Source organism: Lepidochelys kempii, chromosome 19 (assembly GCF_965140265.1).
Source record: "Lepidochelys kempii isolate rLepKem1 chromosome 19, rLepKem1.hap2, whole genome shotgun sequence".
Taxonomy (NCBI): Eukaryota; Metazoa; Chordata; order Testudines; family Cheloniidae; genus Lepidochelys; species Lepidochelys kempii.
The window spans coordinates 19040799-19052956 of record NC_133274.1 but is presented as its reverse complement, the minus strand read 5'-3'; the positions used below and the strand labels follow the sequence as shown (position 1 = coordinate 19052956).

The window sequence follows — 12158 nt, the reverse complement described above, 5'->3', positions numbered from 1 at the left end:
GGCGGGGCTCAACCGACCCGGCTGCCCGCGCTCCCCAGCGCCCGGCGCCGCCGAGGGGAACGCAGGGGCCGGGCCCGGCCCGCGCCCGAGCCCAGGACGAGGAGCGAACCAGCGGGACAGCCGAGCCGGCCGCCCCAGCGTCACTTCCGGCCGATCGGGGTTCTGCTTCCGGGTCACGCCGCCCTGACTGGGCTTCGAGCTGAGGGCGGCTTGTCTCGACCCGCTGCCATGCCCCCCGCGGGACGCGCTGCCGCTGCCGGCTCCCGAGCTGCCGCCCCACGGTGAGAGGCTGCTCCGCTGGCCCCTGCAAGCGCCTTCCCGCGAGACCCAGGGCCCCGCCGGGAGAGGCCCACGCGCGCCCGGCCCCCCCGCGGGGCCCCGCCCGGCCTCGGCTGCGGGGCCCGGGGGTGGGGCTCCTGGGGCCGCGCCGGGGCGGGCGTGGCGGCTGCGGGCTTGCGGCCCCTGGGCTGCCTCAGGGCTGGCTGGGGAGGGCGCAGCCCCCGAGCGCGCCGGGCGGCCGAGCCGTCTCCCTGCTGAGTCCTTCCGCCCAGCCCCAGTCGCCTCTGGAAACCGCGACCTCGCTTGCGCCCGAGCGGCGAGCGCGGCTCCTGCCGCGTGGAAGGCTGCCGAGCGTGAGCCGTGGGGCGACGCGTGGTCGGGGCTCCGCGCAGAGCCCGTTCCCGGTGGTTCCGAGCAAGACAGCGCGTCCTGGGGGGCCGCTCAGCGAGCCCCTCTTCTCTGTGTGCAGCGAGCGGAGAAAGGAACAGCGAGATGTTCGGGCACATAAGAATGGGAGGGAGTCCTCAAGACAAAGCGCAATGCTATGATACAAATGAGAGCTGCACCTTCGCTGTGCTGTGCTGGCCAGGCCGCCTCAAAAAGAATGTTGTAAAATTAGAGGGGTTTTAATTCACTCTTCTCTTCTGAATCATAGAATATCAGGGTTGGAAGGGACCTCAGGAGGTCATCTAGTCCAACCCCCTGCTCAAAAGCAGGACCCATCCCCAATTAAATCATCCCAGCCAGGGCTTTGTCAAGCCTGATCTTAAAAACTTCTAAGGAAGGAGATTCCACCACCTCCCATTATGACAGGTTTCAGAGTAACAGCTGTGTTAGTCTGTCTTTGCAAAAAGAAAAGGAGTACTTGTGGCACCTTAGAGACTAACCAATTTATTTGAGCATGAGCTTTCGTGAGCTACAGCTCACTTCATTGGATGCATCCTGTGGAAAGTACTGAAGATCTTTTTATACACACAAACCATGAAAAAATGGGTGTTTACCACTACAAAAGGTTTTCTCTCCCCCCACAAACCCACTCTCCTGTTGGTAATAGCTTATTTAAAGTGATCACTCTCCTTACAATGTGTATGATAATCAAGGCGGGCCATTTCCAGCACAAATCCAGGGTTTAAGAAGAACGTCTGGGGCGGGGGGGGGGGCGGGTAGGAAAAAACAAGGGGAAATAGGTTGCCATTCATAATGAGTTAGAAACTCCCAGTCTCTATTCAAGCCTAAGTTAATAGTATCCAATTTGCAAATGAATTCCAATTCAACAGTCTCTCGCTGGAGTCTGGATTTGAGGTTTTTCTGTTGTAATATCGCAACTTTCATGTCTGTAATCGCGTGACCAGAGAGACTGAAGTGTTCTTCGACTGGTTTATGAATGTTATAATTCTTGACAGCTGATTTATGTCCATTTATTCTTTTACGTAGAGACTGTCCAGTTTGACCAATGTACATGGCAGAGGGGCATTGCTGGCACATGATGGCATATATCACATTGGTGGATGTGCAGGTGAACGAGCCTCTGATAGTGTGGCTGATGTTATTAGGCCTTGTGATGGTGTCCCCTGAATAGATATGTGGGCACAGTTGGCAACGGTCTTTGTTGCAAGGATAAGTTCCTGGGTTAGTGGTTCTGTTGTGTGGTGTGTGCTTGCTGGGAAGCATTTGCTTCAGGTTGGGGGGCTGTCTGTAGGCAAAGACTGGCCTGTCTCCCAAGATTTGAGAGAGTGTTGTGTCATCCTTCAAGATAAGTTGTAGATCCTTAATAATGCGTTGGAGGGGTTTTAGTTGGGGGCTAAGGTGACGGCTAGTGGCGTTCTGTTATTTTCTTTGTTGGGCCTGTCCTGTAGTAAGTGGCTTCTGGAAACTCTTCTGGCTCTATCAATCTGTTTCTTCACTTCCACAGGTGGGTATTGTAGTTGTAAGAGTGCTTGATAGAGATCTTGTAGGTGTCTCTGTCTGAGGGGTTGGAGCAAATGCGGTTGTATCGCAGAGGTTGGCTGTAGACGATGGATCGTGTGGTGTGGTCAGGGTGAAAGCTGGAGGCATGTAGGTAGGAATAGCGGTCAGTATGTTTCCGGTATAGGGTGGTGTTTATGTGACCATCGTTTATTAGCACTGTAATGTCCAGGAAGTGGATCTCTTGTGTGGACTGGACCAGGCTGAGGTTGATGGTGGGATGGAAATTGCTGAAATCATGGTGGAATTCCTCGACGTCTTCTTTTCCATGGGTGCAGATGATGAAGATGTCATCAATATAGTGCAAGTAGAGTAGGGGCGTTAGGGGACGAGAGCTGAGGAAGCGTTGTTCTAAGTCAGCCATAAAAATGTTGGCATACTGTGGGGCCATGTGGGTACCCATAGCAGTGCCGCTGATTTGAAGCTATACATTGTCCCCAAATGTAAAATAGTTATGGGTAAGGACAAAGTTCAGGCACCAGGTTAGCCGTGACATTCATAGAATCATAGAATATCAGGGTTGGAAGGGACCTCAGGAGGTCATTTAGTCCAACCCCCCTGCTCAAAGCAGGACCAATCCCCAATTAAATCATCCCAGCCAGGGCTTTGTCAAGCCTGACCTTAAAAACTTCTAAGGAAGGAGATTCTACCACCTACCTAGGTAACACATTCCAGTGTTTTACCACCCTCCTAGTGAAAAAGTTTTTCCTAATATCCAACCTAAACCTCCCCCACTGCAACTTGAGACCATTACTCCTTGTCCTGTCCTCTTCTACCACTGAGAATAGTCTAGAACCATCCTCTCTGGAACCACCTCTCAGGTAGTTGAAAGCAGCTATCAAATCCCCCCTCATTCTTCTCTTCTGCAGACTAAACAATCCCAGTTCCCTCAGCCTCTCCTCATAAGTCATGTGTTCCAGACCCCTAATCATTTTTGTTGCCCTTTGCTGGACTCTCTCCAATTTATCCACATCCTTCTTATAATGTGGGGCCCAAAACTGGACACAGTACTGTAGATGAGGCCTCACCAATGTCGAATAGAGGGGGACGATCACGTCCCTTGATCTGCTAGCTATGCCCCTACTTATACATTCCAAAATGCCATTGGCCTTCTTGTCAACAAGGGCACGCTGTTGACTCATATCCAGCTTCTTGTCCACTGTAACCCCTAGGTCCTTTTCTGCAGAACTGCTGCCTAGCCATTCGGTCCCTAGTCTGTAGCGGTGCATTGGGTTCTTCCATCTTAAGTGCAGGACTCTGCACTTATCCTTATTGAACCTCATCAGATTTCTTTTGGCCCAATCCTCCAATTTGTCTAGGTCCTTCTGTATCTTATCCCTCCCCTCCAGCGTATCTACCACTCCTCCTAGTTTAGTATCATCCGCAAATTTGCTGAGAGTGCAATCCACACCATCCTCCAGATCATTTATGAAGATATTGAACAAAACCGGCCCCAGGACCGACCCCTGGGGCACTCCACTTGACACCGGCTGCCAACTAGACGTGGAGCCATTGATCACTACCCGTTGAGCCCGACAATCTAGCCAACTTTCTCCCCACCTTATAGTGCATTCATCCAGCCCATACTTCTTTAACTTGCTGACAAGAATACTGTGGGAGACCGTGTCAAAAGCTTTGCTAAAGTCAAGAAACAATACATCCACTGCTTTCCCTTCATCCACAGAACCAGTAATCTCATCATAGAAGGCGATTAGATTAGTCAGGCATGACCTTCCCTTGGTGAATCCATGCTGACTGTTCCTGATCACTTTCCTCTCATGTAAGTGCTTCAGGATTGATTCTTTGAGGACCTGCTCCATGATGTTTCCGGGGACTGAAGTGAGGCTGACTGGCCTGTAGTTCCCAGGATCCTCCTCCTTCCCTTTTTTAAAGATTGGCACTACATTAGCCTTTTTCCAGTCATCTGGGACTTCCCCCATTCGCCACGAGTTTTCAAAGATAATGGCCAATGGCTCTGCAGTCACAACCGCCAATTCCTTTAGCACTCTCGGATGCAACTTGTCCGGCCCCATGGACTTGTGCACGTCCAGCTTTTCTAAATAGTCCCTAACCACCTCTTTCTCCACAGAGGGCTGGCCATCTACTCCCCATGCTGTGATGCCCAGCGCAGCAGTCTGGGAGCTGACCTTGTTAGTGAAGACAGAGGCAAAAAAAGCATTGAGTACATTAGCTTTTTCCACATCCTCTGTCACGAGGTTGCCTCCCTCATTCAGTAAGGGGCCCACACTTTCCTTGACTTTCTTCTTGTTGCCAACATACCTGAAGAAACCCTTCTTGTTACTCTTGACATCTCTTGCTAGCTGCAGCTCCAGGTGCGATTTGGCCCTCCTGATTTCATTCCTACATGCCTGAGCAATATTTTTATACTCTTCCCTGGTCATATGTCCAACCTTCCACTTCTTGTAAGCTTCTTTTTTATGTTTAAGATCCGCTAGGATTTCACCGTTAAGCCAAGCTGGTCGCCTGCCATATTTACTATTCTTTCGACACATCGGGATGGTTTGTCCCTGTAACCTCAACAGGGATTCCTTGAAATACAGCCAGCTCTCCCGGACTCCTTTCCCCTTCATGTTAGTCCCCCAGGGGATCCTACCCATCTGTTCCCTGAGGGAGTCGAAGTCTGCTTTCCTGAAGTCCATGGTCCGTGTCCTGCTGCTTACCTTTCTTCCCTGTGTCAGGATCCTGAACTCAGCCAACTCATGGTCACTGCCTCCCAAATTCCCATCCACGTTTGCTTCCCCCACTAATTCTTCCCGGTTTGTGAGCAGCAGGTCAAGAAAAGTTCCCCCCCTAGTTGGCTCCTCTAGCACTTGCACCAGGAAATTGTCCCCTACGTTTTCCAAAAACTTCCTTGATTGTCTATGCACCGCTGTATTGCTCTCCCAGCAGATATCAGGAAAATTAAAGTCACCCATGAGAACCAGGGCGTGCGATTTAGTAGCTTCTGCGAGTTGCCGGAAGAAAGCCTCATCCACTCATCCCCCTGGTCCAGTGGTCTATAGCAGACTCCCACCACTACATCACTCCTGTTGCTCACACTTCTAAACTTAATCCAGAGACACTCAGGTTTTTCTGCAGTTTCTTACCAGAGCTCTGAGCAGTCATACTGCTCCCTTACATACAGTGCTACTCCCCCACCTTTTCTGCCCTACCTGTCCTTCCTGAACAGTTTATAACCATCCATGACTGTACTCCAGTCATGTGAGTTATCCCACCAAGTCTCTGTTATTCCAATCACGTCATAATTCCTTGACATCACCGGGACCTCCAGTTCTCCCTGCTTGTTTCCAAGGCTTTGTGCATTTGTATATAAGCACTTGAGATAACCTACTGATTATCGGGGATATTATCGGGGATAGTGTTCTTGATGGCTTGTAGTCCATCTTTGTGTGGAATGTTGGTGTAGAGGGCTTCTACATCCATAGTGGCCAGGATGGTGTTATCAGGAAGATCACTGATGGATTGTAGTTTCCTCAGGAAGTCAGTTGTGTCTCGAAGATAGCTGGGAGTGCTGGTAGCGTAGGGCCTGAGGAGGGAGTCTACATAGCCAGAGAATCCTGATGTCAGGGTGCCAACGCCTGAAATGATGGGCCGCCCAGGATTTCCAGGTTTAGGGTGGTGACTTCTTTCTGTAGCTGCACAGGAATCCTAATTTTGGCTAGGGGAGAAAAGTTTGCTGTTCTGCTGACATCATGTAGCTGTGGCCTTTCCTTTCCTTAAAATCATGTAATTGTGAATACCCGTTGTGCTACTTGTGATGTGAGTCTGATTGCTTAGTATATTTTCACAAATTTTTAATTAAACTTTAATGCTTCTTATCACTTAAAATCTTAGGAGTGAGCACTCATTTGTGGCTTAGATGGTTTAAACTTTATGTGAAATTGGACTTCGAAGTGGTCACTGGCCCATCAGCCTAGAATTGTCTGTTTTGCACTTTGTGGTACTGACTGTAGCAAGTCCTAGATATTGGCTGACCATAATTCTCAGTCCTCATTCATTTACCATTTGTAAGCATTTTAAACCTTTAAGTGTCTAATTATAGGATAACTTTGAATTGGGCTGTATATAAAAAAGTATCCGTATTTTACAGAATGTGTGTTAATAGGATTTGTGGAAGGATCTCCATGATAAGCTAACATACTGTTTATTAGCTTTCATGTGCCACAGACTGAGCTTGTTGGTGTAAATAGCGGGCCCCACAAACAGCTGATGACTGTCCTGGATTTATGGTGAGCTTGATCTGGGTCAGGATCCAAAGACAGACAAGAAGGCTGGGTAAAGCAGATTGGAAGGTTTTCATTTGGTAGACAAATCTAATCATTAAAATAAAGTGGTCCCAAAATGTTGTTCTCCTTGGGTATTGAGGTGTGCTAGAAATGTATACAGTACATAGATATTGGCAAGTCAAAATTGCCCCTGAATTAATATTTGGAAAAATTCAACCTGATACCAATAGATTTTTTTCCCCATGCTTTGCAGTGCTAGGCTAGTGCAGGAGAATTTGAATGTGAACTTGACTAAAAACTACTTTCAGTCTCCCACCTGAGAGAAATGGAAAAAGTAAATGACATTAAAGGTGTAAAGCTAATTAGATTTTTAACATTTTCAGTTTTAATCTTTGCAAACTTGTAAAAATGATACTTAAGATGACTGCCTCTTTAATATCCCAAATCAGGGTGTAAGGTTACAATATTAGGAAGTCAGAGATACATGAGATGGTTTGAGATAGTGTCAAGCTTTGCTATAACAGATCTTTATGGTGGGGAGAGACTGCTTAAGGGAACTCTCTTCTCCTAAGCCCATAAACTCTAGGGTTAGTGGCAGAGACTGCTAATTTTTATTTAGTACCACTGTGGTTAGTGCACGTCTGGACAAATGACAATGTTCCTGCCCAAGGAACTAACAGTCTGAAGCCCTGATCCCACTAGCTAATCCATACAGACTCATGTGTCCATGTGGATGGATGAGGTCAGTGGGGCTCTAAATGAGCATAAAGATCTATCACTAGAGATCAGCTTGTAGTATCACGATCCAGGTTACTACATAATGTGATGATGCATTATGGTGATAAATAAGGAGATGGGGGAAAAAAAGAGGACAAATATTACAGCAAGATCTACTTTTGCTAGTAAGACATACATGTTCCTCGTGGGGTTTGTAACTTGGATACTTCTACTATAAGAGCAAGAGTAAGGTTTTATAGACCTCACTGAAGGGGTTTGTTTTAAGCAGGAGAGTCTTGAGAAAGAAGATGAGGCATGGTGATCTGGGTGTGAACAGCAGCAAGGAAAAAGGCCAGGAGATGACACTGGGAAGGTGGCTCATTGTGTGCTTTGAGGGGTAAAATCAGTTGAGTGGGAAGTGCTGAATTGTGAGGGGCTTTGAAGATAAAGGTCAGGTCAGGAGCTCAAATTTAAAAGATATAAAGGCATGGGGAAGCCAGAGCTAGATATACGAGATCTGGTCAGAGCATCAGGCAAGGTACCTTTTTTTTCCTCTCTCTTTTTTTAACAGTAGCATTTTGATGGTTTGGAGAGTCTAGAGGCAAGGAGACTGCACAAGGAGGTGATGGCCAGTTTGACTACTGCATTATCCTTACGTAAACTTCTTTTCCATCCACCTCGTGACACCACCTACAATGCAGCAATCCATTTTTAATACAGAAACTTACAGCATATTGTCAAGTATCAGGGGGTAGCCATATTAGTCTGTATCCACAAAAACAACAAGGAGTCCGGTGGCACCTTAAAGACTAACAGATTTATTTGAGCATAAGTTTTTGAGGGTAAAACCCTCACTTCTTCACATGCATGGAGTGAAAGTTACAGATGCAAGACGTAAATATACTGACACATGAAGAGAAGGGAGTTACTTCACAAGTGGAGAACCAGTGTTGACAGGGCCAATTTGATCAGGGTGGATGTAGATGAGGCGGTGTCAATTCCAGGAGAGGCAAAGCTGCTTCTGTAATGAGCCAACCACTCCCAGTCCCTATTCAAGCCCAAATTAATGGTGTTAAATTTGCAAATGAATTTTAGTTTTGCGGTTTCTCTTTGAAGTCTGTTTCTGAAGTTTTTTTGTTCAAGGATAGCTACTTTCAAATCTGTTATAGAATGTCCAGGAAGATTGAAGTTTTTCTCCCACTGGCTTTTGTATGTTACCATTCCTGATGTCCGATTTGTGTCCATTTATTCTTTGAGGTAGGGACTGTCCAGTTTGGCCAATGTACATGGCAGTGGGGCATTGCTGGCACATGATGGCATATATCACATTAGTAGACAGACAGCCCCCCAACCTGAAGCAAATACTCACCAGCAAGTACACACCACACCACAGAAACACTAACCCAGGAACCAATCCCTGTAGCAAACGTTGTTGCCTACTCTGTCCCCATATGTACTCTAGTGACACTACCAGAGAACCAGCCACACAAGCCACACCATCAGAGGCTCATTCACCTGTATGTCTACTAATGTTATATATGCCACCAATGCCCCTCTGCCATGTACATTGGCCAAACCGGTACTCCTCCCCGCGCCTCTGCCCTGAGCCCCCTCCCGCACTCCGCACCCTTCCTGCACCTCAACCCCCTGCCCTGAGCCCCTTCCTGCACACCACACCCCCTCCCACCCTCTGCACTCCCTCCCGCACCCCAGCCCCCTGCTCCAGCCCTGCATGCAATTTCCCCACTCAGATGTGGCCCTCTGGCCAAAAGGTTTGCCCACCCCTGTTCCAAACTTAGCACTGAGTCCCATTGGGTAGATAGAAAGATTAACCTAAATAATCTATACAGAAGCCCCTGGAACCCCATAAGATTCGATCCTTAATCCATGAACTATTGGAATTCATCTACAAAACTTTTCTCAAACATTACATGAATATATTGTCTCATACTATAGAATTAGAATTTATCATCCCTATTCCATGATGAGATCTTTGAGCTATAATGTATCTTAATTAAAACTATCTTTTAGATAGGTTCTTTCCTCTACAAGCATTTTATCAAAAAAATCCAATTTAAATTAAAAAAAATCCGATTTTTAATTTTTTTTTAAGATAATTGATTTTTATCCACCCTGTTATTATCTATCCCTTTCCTAATGGTTTCTTACATTCTGTTAGCTTTTTTAGCTGCTGCTGCTCATTGAGCAGATGTTTTCAGAGAACTATTCACAGTGATTCCAAGATCTCTTTCTTGAGTAGTAATAGCTAATTTAGACTCTATCATTTTGTATGTCTATTTGGGATTATGTTTTTCAATGTGCATTGTTTTGCATTTATCAGCATTAAATTATATCTGCCATTGTGTTGCCCAGTCATCCAATTTTGTGAGATTCCGTTGTAACTCTTCGCATTCTGCTTTGGATTTAACTATCGTGAGTAATTTTGTGTCATCTGCAACCTTTGCTTCCTCACTGTTTATAAGAATATAAGAATGGCCATACTGGGTCAGACCAAAGGTCCATCTAGCTCAGTATCCTGTCTTCCGACAGTGGCCAAAGCCAGGTGCCCCAGAGGGAATGAACAGAACTGGTAATCACCAAGTGATCCATCCCCTGTTGCCCATTCCCAGCTTCTGGCAAACAGAGACTAGGGACACCATCCCTGTCCATCCTGGCTAATAGCCATTGAAGGACCTGTCCTCCATTAATTTATCTTGTTTGTTTTTGAATATGTTGAACAGCACTGGTACCAGTACAGACCCCTGGGGGACACCACTGTTTACCTCTCTCCTTTCTGGAAACAGGCTATTTATTCCTACCCTTTGTTTTCTATCTTTTAACCAGTTACTGATCCAGGAGAGGACCTTCCCTCTTATCCCATGACTGCTTATTTTGCTTAAGAGCCTTTGGTGAGGGACCCTGTCAAAGGCTTTCTGAAAGTCCAAGTACGCTATATCCACTGGAGCACCCTTGTCCACATGTTTACTGACACCCTCAAAGACACCCTCAGGCATGATTTCCCTTTACAATAGCTATGTTGACTCTTCTCTGACAAATTGTGTTCATCTGTGTCTCTGATAATTCTGTTCTTTACTATAGTTGCAACCAATTTGCCTGATACTGAAATTAGGTTTACCAACCTGTAATTCCCAGGATTGCCTTTAGAGTTATTTTAAAAATTGGTGTCACATTCTATCCTCCAGTCATCTGGTACAGAAGCTGATTTAAATGATAGATTACATACCACATTGAGTAGTTGTACAATTTCATATTTGAGTTCCTTCATAACTCTTGGATGAATACCTTCTGGTCCTGGTGATTTATTACTGTTTTGTTTATCAATTTGTTCCAACACTGCCTCCTAATGACAACTCAATCTGGGACAGTTCCTCAGATTTGTCACCTAAAAAGAGTGGCTCAGGTGTAGGAATCTCCCTCCCATCTTCTGCAGTGAATACTGATGCAAATAATTCATTTAATTTCTCCATAGTGGCTTTATCTTCCTTGAGTGCTCCTTAAGCACCTCAATCATCCAGTGGCCCCACAGATTGTTTAGCAAGCTTCCTGCTTCTGATGTATTTAAAAAAAAAAATTTGTTGTTATTTTTTGAGTCTTTGGCTAGTTGCTGTATGTGGCCTACCTAATTGTTCTTTACACTTGACTTGCCAGAGTTTATACTCCTTTCTATTTTCCTCAGTAGGAAAGAAGCCCTTTTACCTCTAACTGCTTCCTTTACTTTGTGGTTTAACCATGGTGGCACTTTTTTAGTCCTCTTACTATGTTTTTAAGGGGTATACATTTAATTTGAGCTTCTGTTATGGTGTTTTTAAAAAGTTTCCATGCAGCTTGCATACATTTCATTTTTGGGACTGTACCTTTTAATTTCTGTTTAACTAGCTTCCTCATTTTTGTGTAGTTCCCCTTTCTGAAATGAAATGCCCCTGTTGTTCTCCTATTTACTTGTCACATGGAAGTACATACAATAATGCATACAGAACTGTATTTGAATACAGTGAACTTCCAAGATGTTTAAAACAAATTCAGTAAGGATTAATTTAATTCAATAAAGTTCATTCAGGATATTGCAGGAAATTTTCAGTCTGTCACACTGCTTTTCCCTCTTGTATCCCAACTGCGACATCATCTCTGCAATGTCCAGATTATTTCTTAGGGTATTCCTCAGCTGGGCTTGTACTGCCTCTTCTCCCCACAGGCAGACAGAAACCAAGATTTCTTTCCTGGATTAGGCAGCAGCACACGGCTTTCCTGCATCTTCAGTTGGAGCCAGGTGGGCTATCAGGAAGAGAAAGATTTTAAAAAAACACTGGGATTTGCAAAGGCTTCCAGTCAGTGAGCAGCAAAGAACAGAACTGTGTCCAGAACAGTCACTGTTGTGGGGCAGGGGCACTGTGGGACAGGGCTGGAAGTCTGTTTTTACGAGTGCGGTGTCGACACAGGCATTTTATTGGTGGAACAGCGCTGGTAGGTAGGTGGCTTTTGTCATTTGGGGAGGTGGCTTACTTTGATCAGAAAGTCATGGTTTTACCGGTAGGACTCAAAATTGAGTGTGGATGCTCACAAGGATGTGCCAAATAAAAGCATGTTTTACCAGTAAAACTTTTTAGTGTAGACCAGGCCTAAGTCACCTTAAATGTCTTTTTTTAGTTGACAGAAACAATATTTTTTTTAAAGCTCAGTGATCCTCTTTGCTACTTTCAACTAAAAAACAAACTGAATTTTAGTTAAAACTGAGACTTGGCAGGCTGGTACATACCATGTGCTACACCCATCCAGTGATTAGGTCTTCTAAAAACCTGTTTCAGAGTAGCAGTCGTGTTAGTCTGTATTCGCAAAAAGAAAAGGAGGACTTGTGGCACCTAAGAGACTAACAAATTTATTTGAGCATAAGCTTTTGTGAGCTACAGCTCACTTCATCGGATGCATTACCTG

At 45.7% G+C, this 12158-nt stretch overlaps 1 protein-coding gene across 2 annotated transcripts in view; it reads left to right on the top strand.

Annotated features, from left to right (window-relative positions):
• Positions 1 to 41: 41 nt before the first annotated feature.
• Positions 42 to 12158, top strand: part of EYA3 (EYA transcriptional coactivator and phosphatase 3) — a 140109-nt gene continuing 127992 nt past the window's right edge. The window contains exon 1 of one of the 2 annotated variants that reach the window (XM_073317485.1): positions 42 to 281. The gene's annotated coding sequence lies outside the window, so the exon portion shown is untranslated. The remainder of the gene's footprint in view (positions 282 to 12158) is intronic. The other variant, XM_073317489.1, reaches the window with a different exon arrangement.